This window comes from Podarcis vaucheri, assembly GCF_965113315.1.
Source record: "Podarcis vaucheri genome assembly, chromosome: 11".
NCBI classification, from domain to species: Eukaryota; Metazoa; Chordata; class Lepidosauria; order Squamata; family Lacertidae; genus Podarcis; species Podarcis vaucheri.
Genome location: NC_138749.1, coordinates 55,638,369 through 55,652,227, shown reverse-complemented (window position 1 = coordinate 55,652,227; position 13,859 = coordinate 55,638,369). Strand labels below are relative to the sequence as shown.

The window sequence follows — 13,859 nt, the reverse complement described above, 5'->3', positions numbered from 1 at the left end:
GATGAACTTGCGATAGAAATTCGCGAAGCCGACAAATCGTTGGACCTCCTTCCGGTTGCGTGGGCTTTTCCAATCCAACACCGCTCGAACCTTGGCGCTGTCCATGGCGAGCCCCTTGTCAGACAACTTGTAGCCCAGGAAATCCACCTCCGTTACGTCGAATTGGCACTTCTCCAGCTTGGCGTAGAGCCTATGTTGCTGTAGCCTGCTCAGCACTTCCCTGACGTGTCTGTCATGCTCCTGCTGCGATTCCGAAAAGATCAGGATGTCATCCAAGAAACAGACGCACGTTTTGTAGAGGAGCCCCGCCAACACGTGATGCATGAAAGCTTGAAAAACGTGGGAGCCATTTTGCAATCCAAAAGGCATAACTCTATATTCGTAGGTGCCCAGGGGCGTGAACATGGCTGTCTTCCACTCATCTCCTTCCCGCATGCGAATGAGGTTGTACGCCCCTCGCAGGTCCAACTTGGTGAACACGCTGCCCTTGCGTACTTTTGCGAGTAGGTCGTCGATTCGGGGCATGGGGAAGTCCGATGGCTTGGTCACACTGTTCAAAATGCGGTAGTCCACCACGAGTCTTTTTTGGGTCGTGTCTCGCTTCTTAACAAAGAATACCGGACTGCCCCCCGCTGCCCTGGACTCTCGGATGAAACCGCGCTCCAAATTATGATCTATGAACTCTTTGAGTTCCTGCAGTTTGTCCTCAGACATGGAATACAGCTTCCCTTTGGGCAGCGCCGCCCCCGGCAGCAGGTCAATCTTGCAGTCATATGGTCTGTGGGGGGGTAGCCTGTCTGCCTCCTTCTCGCAGAAAACCTCCAAAAATTCTGCGTACTTGTGGGGAATCGCTTGGAGCGTGCCTAGCAGCAGCTGTGACTCCTCTTGCTCCCCTTCCTGCCGGGGCACGATGCAGTGTTCAGCACAAAAGGAAGAGCCGAAGGTCAGCTGCCTCTGGTACCAAGCCAGCGTCGGGCTGTGCTTGTCCAGCCAACTCATGCCCAATACAATAGGCGTGTCCGACAGTTGAGTGACGTTGAAGCTGATGATTTCCTTGTGATTTCCAAGCCGCAGCACCATAGGTGGCGTCTGCTTCACCACTTGCCCCCCTAGCAGCTCCCTGCCATCCACCGTGACAACCTGCAGGGGCAGCGTGGCAGGCAGCAACTGTATAGCGTGCCGGTCGACAAAGTCCTGCCCTATGAAGTCTGCATTGCTTCCCGAGTCGACGGTGATTGGCACGTCCATGGTGATTCCATTGGGTAGCTTGAGCGATGCGGTGAGCCTCACTACTGGCTTGGGCGGGAGGGGGTCCATGGGCGGTAAATTCCCTGGGGACTGCTTCACTGACATGTCTGGCTGGGCCCCAGTGCCTCTTCCTCCAGCCAGACATCGTCGTTTCCCTGCTGTGGTTCTCCTTGATGCGTTGCTGCAGTCACCATTGCCGAAGCTGCAGTGTGCTTGTGGAGCCTCCGGGGACACTCTTTCGCCATATGCCCTGGATCCTCGCAGATATAACACTTCCTGTTCCCTCTAGGAGGCTTCGCTTTCACTGCTGCCGGTGCTAGGGCTCTGGCTGCTGACTGAGCCCTTGCACACCCAACCTCCATCGGTTCCACCCCTCCCCCTGTTGGAGGCGTGGATTGCGCACGCGCTGCTTCTCTGGGAAGGAAGGAGGAGCCCCTGGTTGGTTCGCGCCCGCTGCGCCCTTCTTCCCTGCTCCACGGACGTTCTTCCAGCCGCACCCCCACCGCCAGCGCCCTCTGAACGATCTCCTGCGTGGTCCGGGGTCTCTCCCCCCTCGCAATCTCATCTTTAACCGAGCTGTGCAAGCCCTCCCAAAAAAGGTCTCTGACAGGAGCCGAATCTCTGTCCCATTCCAGGGCACTGACCAAAGCGAAAAAGCGGGCATGGTACTGCCTTACGCTGGCCCTCCCTTGCCTTAGTCCATGCACCTCCTTCCGGGCAAGATCCACGTCAATGCTTGATAAAAAACACCCATCCATCGCTTTAATAAAGGCGTCCGCATTTTGGAGCGCAGGATCCTTATCTCTCCACAAATTGCGCAGCCATGCTTTTGCGTCTCCATGCAAATGGGACATGATGAACCCCACTTTCTCTTGTTCATCTCTAAAGTCTTTGTGCAGTAGTTGCAGTGCACACATTACGTCTGCTCTAAAGTTGGGGTACTGTTGCAAATTCCCATCGAAGTGAGAGACCAGACCGCCTGTGCGTCTCCCCAACCCAATCCCCTCTGGTTTGGGTGTCTGTTGCCCTTGCTTCGTAAGCACGTCCAACCTGACCTGGAGATCCCTGTAGGCGGCAGCTGCGTCCTCCTCTCTCTTCCTGGATGCCAGCGCCTCGGCATTCAGTCGTGACACTGCTTCTCTGAGTTCCGCTATTTGCTGTTCAGCCGTCATATTGTCTGCCGTTCGTGAGCTCGCTTGTAGGCACCCGCTTTCTCTCCTCTCCACGAGGCTGTGGATGCCCACAATTTTAAGTGACGGAGCTTACTGTCAGGGTTGCTTCCAGATCCTAGCTCACAGAGGATCACGCTAGCCAGCGATCATTAAATAAAAGTCTTTATTGAGTTACAGTCTGCATCCTCAAGCTGCTGCGTGCAACGCTACGTCTTATGCTTAGATCGGCGAAGCTCCGTCTGAGTCTCCGCCCCTTGTGCACCAACTTAATATCCTAGCCCTGCTCCGCCTTTTCCGCCTGACAGTTCTCCTCTGGGTCCCTCTGCCCCCCGGGGTCTCTTCCTTCCGGGATTCTTCTGACGCTGACCCCCCGGACCCTTCTGTCTCCTTGCGCCGGGCTTTAGGACCTGGCTCCCTTTCCGGGCTGCCTACTGCGCCACCTTCCTGTGCATTTGAACTTGGCGCGCGCGCCCAACCTTCCACTTTCCGTCTAACCGTCTCTTCGCTCCCCGATGGAGGTGTGGCCACTCCTGACTCGTGCCCTCCCTCCTGTTGTGAGCTGCCAGCGCTTGATCCCTGGCGCCCTTCCTCATCCCTGCTCTCTGGCGGTGACGCTGGTCCCGATTTCCAACTGCTCCCCTCTGAGTCCCCTCTGGCTCTATCTTCCTGGGGTGTCCCCCTAGTCTCCCCCCTTGCCCTGGCCACTGGTGCCCCTTTTTGTGAATCTTCTGATTCACTGGAAAGACTCGGAGATCTCGGGTCGTCGTCATCACTCATCTTTTCTTCTGCCTCCTCCCCCTCGCTCTCTGTTTCCTCCCTTGCCCTCGCCTCTGCTCCTGAACCCCTGACAAGTGTGTAAGGACTTAATTTCAATACTTTTAAGCACGTGCCACATGAAATAAAATGTCCCATATGTTGTCATGCTTAGGGAGGAATAAAGTAGTTCTAATTAGAAGCAAGCTTGAAGGATAGACAGAATGGACTTTGCAATAATAACCATCCCTGCTTTCTTCTTCTTTGGCGACCACTCATAGCCGAGTAAGATTGTCTTCCATGAATATGGTCTTAACCAGGAATCAATAAACTTTTTCAGCAGGGGGCTGGTCCACTGTCCCTCAGACCTTGTGGGGGTCCGGACTATATTTTTTGGAGGGAAATGAACGAATTCCTATGCCCCACAAATTACCCAGAGATGCATTTTAAATAAAAGCACACATTCTACTCATGTAAAAACACACTGATTCCCGGAATGTCTGCAGGCCGGATTTAGAAGGCGATTGGGCTGGATCTGGCCCCCGGGCCTTAGTTTGCCTACCCATGGTCTTAACAGTGTGTTAGTAACACTGCTGAGACTTGCAGTCCGAATAAGCTAAAATGGATTGTATGTGAAGTAAAATCCCATGTATTGGTTTGGAGAAGCATTCCAAAAACTGAACACAAAACTGCTAGACAATCTTTTGAAAGACTTAATGTAGTTGTCCTACAGAACAGAAGACTAATTTGATGAAAAGTCAAGCCTTAATTCAAATATTATCAAATGTATCACCTGAAAACACTATGAAGCCTCTGCTATTTAAAAAGTCCAACAGAAAGAGAGATTAATTGTAAGATAATGCTTTTAATTACCAATGGGATTTCCCTTTTGAGCTAACTGGGTTTCTTTTTTTCCAGGACTGAACACTGACACTATTTATTATTATTCATGAGGAAGATGTTGGGTTTTTTAAAAAAGAATTTGTTATAAAACAGTAGTTAAAGTAGATGCAACTTAAGTGTCTGTTTTAATTACTTTTCTAATTTTTATGCGTATTTTGGGGTGTAGGATCCTGATATTCTTATTTTAATATTATTAGATGAGGCAGTATTAGGATGGCTAGAAATCTCATTTTTAATCCCTCCAAGCAAAAGATAAATAAAGCAGAAATAATTAAGCACAAGAAAAATGGGTATCATATAGGTAAACCTTGGTAGTTGAAATCTTTAGCCTTAAAGATTATTTTGTGTTTGCTTTTTCACTGCAGTGTTTATTCTATTTTGCTCCTACTCAAGTTATCAGACTACTTCATTCACATTTTTCAGTTTTTGTTGCTGCAACCATTAAAAAATTCCAGCAGATGTGCTATTGTTAACACAGCTGTGCAAACTATTTCCTTTCCTTTTTTTAAAAAAGAGCGCCCCAGGTGCCCATTGAGCCATTTAATTGATAGCTGCATAAACAATCACCCCCCAAAAGCTACCCAAATCTCCTCCAACAATAAAATAATTTGTCCACTAATTGAAAAGGCCTTAACTTTGGTTGTCAATGGAAAATGCTTACTTTAGGGAGCTAAGGCGATTACAAATAAAGCACGATAACTGCAAACTAAGGAATGTGGTGCACCAGCTGCCACAGACGCAGATAACTCCTAAAGTTTGGTTCCCCAGGAGAAACTCCTGTTGTGTATAAAGCTAGGTGTCCAGTAGTTATTAAAAGGTCACTGTTATCTGTTGGCTATTTCATGCTTCTACTGATGCTAATTGTTTGACTGTGATCTAGACAGCCCCTTCTCCGAGTAGAAGGTACCTTTGCTTATACAAACAGATATGATTTCAACTGATTTCCACCCCCCCACCAACTGTAGCCCCCACTTCATGCCAGATTATTTTTAAAAATAATGGAACACTTACCTGAGGCAGTGTTGGGTTTGTGGGCAGGTGGCACTGTGGTCTAAGCCACTGAACTTCTTGGGCTTGTTGATCAGAAGGTCAGTGGTCAGAATCTCTGCAGTGGGGTGAGCTTCTGTTGCTCTGTCCCAGCTTCTGCCAACCTAGTACAGTGGTACCTCAGGTTAAGAACTTAATTTGTTCTGGAGGTCCGTTCTTAACCTGAAACTGTTCTTAACCTGAGGTACCACTTTAGCTAATGGGGCCTCCCGCTGCCGCCACATGATTCCTGTTCTCACCCTGAAGCAAAGTTCTTAACCTGAGGTACTATATCTGGGCTAGCAGAGTCTGTAACCTGAAGCGTCTGTAACCTGAAGCGTCTGTAACACTGTAGTTAGAAAGCATGCCAGTGCTAGTAGATAAATAGGTACCAGTTCAGCGGGCAGGTAAGCAGCATTTCCATGCACTCAGATTTCTCTCACAGTGTCCCATTGCGCCAGAAGCAGTTTAGTCATGCTGGCCACATGACCCAGAAAGCTGTCTGTGGATAAACTCTGGCTCCCTCGGTTTGAAAACAAGATGAGTGCCACAACCCCATAGTTGCCTTTGACTGGACTTAATCGTCCAGGAGTCCTTTATCGTTAGCTTTTTGGGGGTTCGTGGGCATCACTTAGTCACTGTTGCCAGGCATGGCCTGCTGGTGCTAGGGGTACCCTTTGGCCTGATGGACACATCGGGGTGAACATTGGTCAGTGGTGCCACAGTGTGCCTGCTGGGCTCTAACATCCAAGGTCCATGCAGCAGGGAGAGAGAAATCTCAGGAAACCTTGCTGCATGCACACAGAGTGAGGCTGTTAACTTGTCCAGGTGCTGAGAATAGAAATTACCCCCATATATCAACGAACACCTGCCCAGACTTAAGTTGATTTGGTTACATTGGTTGAATCTGACTAGTTCATTTGTTTTGCAGATCCTCAAGTTGTCATATTTAATAAAGAGAACCTATTTATTCATATCTGGTTGCCTTGACTGTTCTTCCTGGTATGCTGGCAAGGTACCTTTGCTTACACAAACAGGTATGGGATTTCAGCTGATTTCAATCCCCCGCCAGCTGTAGCTCCACATCCCACACCAAAGGACCTGAAAAACAGAACCCAGAGAGGAAGGGTTAGATTGTGTTTCAGCACAGGTAAATGAGGATCAAAGAGGCCCAAGGGAAATGACATAGTCAAAGACAAACGGACAAAGGGATATTGGCAAGGCATTGTGCTTTGATTTTTGATTTAGCCGAGTTTGGCCCAGCTGTCAAAGTGACAGAAGGAATAAGCTGCGTGGACCCTTCTTCCAGAGTTCCTGGTTCCTCATTTGTGGTGTGTGGCACCTCAACGGTCCACAGTGGGAAGGAGAAGGCAGGAAAACTCCATTGCATGTAATCCTATGCACACCTCTCTGACCCACTCAAGCAATTGTGATTTCAATGGTCAGTGCATGATGTCATGAAGAGTACTTGTCATGAGCCAGGAGTCAGCTTTGCCTGCTGAACAGCAGCCTGAAGGGGAAGAAGGCAGAGGGACTCCACCTGTAGCTGATCAGCCTTCAAGGACTCTGAAGAGAAGGCACTGATGAGAACCAGCTGGCTTCAGTCAGATGCTGGAAACAGCATGTGTTGTTCCTGGCCCAGTATTGCTGTTTCTTGATCCTCTTGACCTTTGATCATCAGATTCCCTGACCCCTGGAGTGTCTGACTGCATGAATCGCTGTTGCCTGATCCTAGGACTGGACCTGACTTTGGATCCAGACTCTGCCTACAGGTAAGTGCACTCCTGAGACTCTGTTGGTTGGCTGGCCTCTCCCTCCCCTGAGCTCGCCTGTTGCTGCTCAGCATGGGACTGTGACAGTATTGTGTATAACTTAGGATGCCCCATGACCTTGTCCTTTAGACTTATTTGGTCTCTAAGTTCTGTTTCCATACCTGACTGTTGCTCTTCACATCTGAAATTTCCAGTTGTGACAATACACTAGTAGCCAAAATTGTGGAAACCTTTTGGGGAAAGTGTATTTCTGAGGTTTGATCATTCACTTACTGCATCACATTCTTCATTAAATTATATTTCCATTGATATATAATTTTATGGTATTACTCCCCCCCCCAAAAAAAGGGAGTATTATGAGCCTCGGAAATATACTTTTCCCAAAAGGTTTCCACAATTTTGGCCACTAGTGTATCTTAAGTCAACATAAGGATAAGGACTGTACCAAATATTCACTTCTAACGCTTAACTTGAAAATGATGATTACAACAAGGAGGTATAAATATTTCTCCTATCTTTCTTTTAGAGAGGCAGTCATCATTTCCATTATTTGCTGCTGCTTTTTGCACATTTCTTTCCTTCTGGTGCCTGACTTCTTTCTCCTTCCTGGATTGGTCACATGGGTGACTCCAGCTCATCAATAAGTAGTGAGTAGGATAATACCTTCCAGGGGAGCCAGCATTGTCAATGGTCAGAAGAGAGGAGAAATGTTGCGTGTGTAGGTCCCCAGGCCACCCCTCAAATAACTTCACACATAACACTTAATTTTAGTTTTGGTTTTTGGGCACTATTTTGGCCACAACTTTATTAAAATACAAAATCAGTGAGTGGTTGCTTAGACATTGGTTATGACTATCTGTCCCCCCGCCTGGGACAGAACTGACATCCCGAGGTCCGATCGGTAGCCAGTAGAAGAGAAAGTCAAACTTGGGGGTCATTTGAGCTAAGCGTCGGACCCACGCCGCTCACCCCAGCAGCTCCCCGAAAGCTTGCCTGCCCGGTCCTATAACAAGGATTCCCATAACAGGGATTGGGCGGCCCTGGTCCCATAACAGGGATTGGACGAAATCGTGGCAAGCCCCAGGATTCCTTTAACGGAATTCCCTTCAGCGCAATAGGAGGGGCAGGCCCAGCCTGACCCCTCCACCACCAGCATATTATAACCAATGCCTAACCGCAACCTTACAAGTTGTGACGAATTGCTGAGCAGTAGGCAAAAACCAAATGGCACAGCCAATCACCAAATGGCAAAATTCCTACTAGGCCCCTGCCCCAATGGCAGACGACCCCATGACAGGCAAAGCAAGGTCAACCGGAAAGAGGGCGGGCGGGCGGGTGATCCGATGCACTCTGCAAAGAGAAAGAGAAACCAGAGTGCACCAATATTTAAAGACTATGGTCCCACCCACCCAATTTGCAACATGCAATTTGCCCCAGCAACCCGGTTACCCAATCATGATGCCAGGCAACAACTATTAACCTGCCTGGCAACAAGAGGCCTGGCCTGGTGGCCCACACCGCAACACGTGCTCTCATTTATTGGAGAACACGCTTTGTCTGAAAAATCTGAAAGGTACCCAAGTTTGCTGCTGTTGTCCTGCACAACTAATCAGATATGGGTACATAATAGAATCGCCGTGGACAAGGACAGCAAGAAGAGAGGGCAATGCTATGACTAGTCATACTTCCCCCCAAAATGGGGGGTTCCCCAAAATTGTAAGAAAGTGAAGACATTGTCAGCACCACTGAAAATGCTTATAAAAGAGAAAGAAAGAAAAATTTGAGTTTATTTGTAAGAGGGAATAGAGAACCGTTTCTCTTTTGTATTTTTATTTTTCAAAAGCATACTGCGCATCCGTGGAAATGACTTACTGTTGAATAACTTTTGATGTCAATCAGTGTCTAGTTTCTGCTTTGCATTCCCCACAGGGACTACCATGGTAGTTTAGCGTGCCTGAATGAGCTAAGACAGATAGAGGCATTCTGATCTCTTTGTTAGTTGCAGCTGATTTTTATTCTCTCGGAGGATCTGAGGAGAGAAAAGGAGAACTCTAACAAACTGTTGTGACTCCAAGTATGCCACTATTCATGATCATATCCCGGCGAAAACCTTAAGTTCTGTATTTCCCAAAGAAGTTTTGTTTTGTTTGGTTTTTTTGAATGAGCTTTGTTATTCAAAAGAGCTTGTGGTGTTTTTTGCTTAACGTTGGCATCCTGCTGGCTCTGAAACACACTTGCAGATTCCCGCTGAAGCTGATTCAATTAAAAACAGAGAAATCAATATAAATTTGAGAAAAGGCATTAGACAAATGATCTGCCACTCACAGAGCTTTTTGTACTGGGCAGGTTACCATGTAAGAAGCAGGCTTTTCCAAGTGGTTTGCATCTTTTGGTTAATCAAGAATAATTTCATATAATGAGTGGAAGCCGCTGCTGCTGTGTGTTAATTTGTTTTGGTACAGCTGTAATGGCATGTGTTTATATAGTTAAATAAAGGACATTATTTAAGCAGCTTATGGTTTAAAAACATTTTGCAATTACATTTTTAGAATTATGCTTTAGCGTTATTAATACTTAAATGGGGAGAAATCGTTCATATTGATGATCAAAGTACGCAGGAGGAAGTTTTTTCACCCAAGTTATCTTGATTGACTATGCAAGTCTGGTAAGGAGGCTTTAATCAGATATTGGGTACATCTGTGTAACAAAATATATGTTTTATGATAGCCTATATTTGTAATACCTAATAAAGGTTTGGCAAAGTAAGTCTTCAAGGAGTAAGAGACTCCACAGTTTCCAGCTCTTACCTCTGGGTTTGGTTTCCTTGAAATGAAGGTCACTGAAGATTGTGGTGCCTTCATGATATGTCAATTTATTTATGCATACATTCAAACTGGACATATAAAGGATTCTTTCATCTATGAAAAGGCTTTTGATCCACTTGAAGGATCTGGGCATGTGACTTTTGACAATTTCCCCTCCTCCTGCTATCCCCAGAAGGACCCTTGGAATAGGCAAAAGTCATCTCTAGTTGGAGTGAATTTCTGGATCTTAGTCACTGTGTCTTTCCCTTTGAAACAAATTGAGAGATACTTTAGTGTCGTACCATGGATTGCTCACACTCGACCAGTGGATACACTGCTGTCAACATGTGGCGGGAGCTTTAAATTGCTCCATGTGGCTTTGGGGATAGATTAGTCGCTGAACACAAATGTTTCCATACACAGACCTTTGCTATATGAAACATTTCAGATTACCTCTGCCTTGGATGATTCTAGATCTGGATTATTTAGCAGCACCTAACCACTGCTGTTTCACTTTATGCTGTCCAGGAAGTGACTTGCTAAAAAGAGTTGACTCCTGGAGAGAGGAGAGGGACCATAGAGAAGGCAATGTCTAGAGCATGGGTTGGCAACCTAAAGCGCGGGGGGCAGATCCGGCCCAATCACCTTCTAAATCCAGCCTGTGGACGGTCCGGGAATTAGTGAGATTTTACATGAGTAGAATGTGTGCTTTTATTTAAAATGCATCTCTGAGTTATTTGTGAGGCATAGAGGAAGAATTTGGATTTGATATCCCGCTTTATCACTACCCTAAGGAGTCTCAAAGCAGCTAACAATCTCCTTTTCCCTTCCTCCCCCACAACAAACACTCTGTGAGGTGAGTGGGGCTGAGAGACTTCAGAGAAGTGTGGCTAGCCGAAGGTCACCCAGCAGCTGCATGTGGAGGAGGAATTTGTTCTTTTTTCTTTTCTTTTTCTTCAAAATATAGTCCCCCCCCCAAGGTCTGAAGGACAGTGGACCGGCCCACTGCTGAAAAAGTTTGCTGACCCCTGGTCTAGAGTAATCTATACAAGCTCCCCAAATCCCACTGAACAGCTGTGTGATCTGTGTTCTACAACGGAGGACATTTTGCAGTTGTTCCTTTGAGTGAAAAAGTCAGATCTTCTCATCTCCGGAATAAAAAAAACACATGTTATTTTCACAGAACCAGTCTGTTAATTTTGTAAGCAGGTGCCTAGCATAGAGTTTGGAAGGAACATCAAGTAAACGAATAGGACAGTAATTTTTTTGGGGGTGGGGTGGGGCCGTATCCCCTTTCTTGTGAATTGGCATGATGATATTTAATTTCCATAATTTGTTTGTGTGAAGAGCCTAGACAAGATGGGTTCCCACCAGTCCATATGTGCCTTTAAAAGCTCCAGTTGCATTGTATCCTCACCTGGGGCTATCTATGAGAGATCTTATTTCTGGTGGTTTTGACCAGTCAATGGACACCTCAGCATCCGATGGTTGCCTTGCCTGTTCTCCAAAAAGTTCTATATAGTATTTCACCCAATGTTGTGCCAGTATGGTGGCATCTAGTGCTGATTTTGTTTCATTCATGCCCCAAGCCACCGGGTCCCAGAATTTATCCTCCCTTTGTTCAGACACTGCCAGCCCTAGTTTTTGCCACTGACGTCCCACAAAACTTGCTTTTTTATTTTTAAGGATTTTCTTGTATGCTACTCTGATCTTACTCATATTTCCCTTATTAATTTCAGAGGGTTTCCCCCCTGAAATGTCATAAGTGCTCTTAAAAGGTCTTTCTTTGCCTCCTGATATATGTAAAATGAGCTGCTAGGCTCCAAAGATGTTTCTGTAGGACAAATGTCCAGAGAAAATTCCCTTCTGCTACTACTCGCGGGTAATGTGACCTTGACTTTTTTTTTAAGTGTTCCGTCTTGGGTATATTTGACATTTTATGAACCGTAGATAGTTTGTGAAATTGAAACAAGAAAGTAACATTCCAATGCTTTGTTCACATCTGAAATGTGCCATTGCTTTCAGTCATGCATAGACAACAGTAATCATATCAGTGTTTTTCTCCTCAGCTGACTAAAGGCACTAAAGCCCTGTGTGATTTTAAAATGGCAAAGGAAACAGATGCCCAGTCTCTTTGTCAGCTTCTTCCACTCAACGCCTTTGTGTTGTTCCTATCAAATATTGCTCTGCAGAGAGTTTTGCTGGAGCTGATGAACACAAAATGAATGCATTATGGCTGATAAGGAGCTGCAGCCAAAACTGGCAGCCCAATGGCCCTGTAATTCGCCAAGTGACAGGACGCCATCTTTCCATGAGTTTCCCCACCTCAGTGAGTGGCAGACAGTGACTTGGACCTGGGCCTGGGGAAATACACAATGTAATGATGCCACATAATACTACTAGAAATTACATGAGAGCCAGAAATGGGATCTTTTTTTATAAAAAAGCACCACCGTATTGTCCATAATACCTAGTGATTGTAATATACCTTAAAGCTTCTCTCCCCTTTCATCACCCAGTTTCTTATTCTTATTGTGTTAGACACAGGTTACACAGAAACTTTATTATTATTATTATTTAAAGAAAAAGTATTGGGATGGTGTCTTCAAACCAGTAAGGCAAGGGCCAGCCCAATATTATTTTTTTCTGCCTGAGTCGAAGGACAAAATTGCTCCCCATTCCATTTGCTCAGGTCAACTGGTCTGACAATACTTCTACACTGACAATGGGATGGCGTTTCTGTGTGCTCTGGTTTCCGTCATGGTGTTCCATTGCACCAGAAGTGGTTTAGTCCTGCTGGCCACATGACCTGGAAAGCTGTCTGTGGAAAAACGCCACCTCCCTCGGCCTGAAAAGCTGGAAGGAGAGATCGTGAAGCTGAGGCTCCAATACTTTGGCCACCTCATGAGAAGAGAAGACTCCCTGGAAAAGACCCTGATGTTGGGAAAGATGGAGGGCACAAGGAGAAGGGGACGACAGAGGATGAGATGGTTGGATAAGGTTCTCGAAGCTACCAGCATGAGTTTGACCAAACTGCGGGAGGCAGTGGAAGATAGGAGTGCCTGGCGTGCTCTGGTCCATGAGGTCACGAAGAGTCGGACATGAGTAAACTAAACAACAAGTCACACTGTATTCATTCACAATTACTCCACAGTTGAGGGCTACAGCCTCAATCCACACTAACTACAAGTTCTATATATAAATTCCATGTAAGCTTATAAATAATGATTCTCAAAACTGATTTGCTAACCATGAAATGTTTTATTTGTAGAAAGATTACTAGGACTCTGCATGCAACAGCTTCAAAATATATTTCCATGCCTTTTAAAAGCTGGATCTTAAAACATCTGAGGAAGAGAAGGAAGAACAAACAGACTCTTTAACACTTCTAAAATCAGAGCAAATCCCAAGAGCCAATTTTAATTGAAGACAAAGAGCAAGGATGTCCTGGGACCTCCAGATATCTCATTATTACTTTAGCAGACTGATTTAATAAGTGTCAAGTAAAATCTCTCTATTTTATCTCTTTAAAAAGTCTTGCACACAGGAGATCTCAAATCAGTCGGCCTGTAGGTTGTATTCCAATTCTCCTTTCAACTGAAGAACTTGATACAGAAAATATAATAAAGCTACCTTCTTACGGTCCTTTAAAGTAGGAATTATGAGTTATAGTCACAAATAATGATTGTCGTTTTTTTTTTTTAAGTATCAGTTTAAATGATGCTTTGTAGAAAAAATGTAAGTACATAGGTCCTTGCCCTAAGGAGTTTAGAGACCAAGTCTATGCATATCACAAGTCGGGGGTCAAACTGTACATGACACTTAATGTAAACTGTACAGTTATGTCTCTTGGATTTTACAAAACGAACTACAGCTGTTCGCATGGGGGTGACTGTTATCAGGACCACTGTGTGCTGAGAGATGCAAAAAGAAATTGGATTTTTTTTAAAGCATAGATGCGACACAAATTGTTGGGCCTGTGCCCATCCCTAGAATACATTCCAAAGGGCTTGATACATAGCTATCAACTTACAGATTTGAAAATAAGGGACCAGCAGCCAAAATAAGGGATTTTCTGGCCACAGGTATGTTCAACTTCTGAGCTCCTCCGAGCCAAAGGCAGAAAGCCCAGTCAGCAGCCAAACAAAGCCTCAAGCGGTGGTTCCCACAGCGCAGCAACC

At 45.8% G+C, this 13,859-nt stretch overlaps 1 long non-coding RNA gene across 1 annotated transcript; it reads left to right on the top strand.

Moving 5' to 3' along the window:
* The first annotated feature begins 6,590 nt into the window (after positions 1-6,590).
* On the top strand, positions 6,591-13,333 carry LOC309542782. Its single transcript, XR_014224428.1, has 2 exons — positions 6,591-6,874; positions 12,950-13,333. It is a non-coding gene; the product is annotated as an uncharacterized lncRNA (long non-coding RNA).
* Positions 13,334-13,859: the final 526 nt, after the last annotated feature.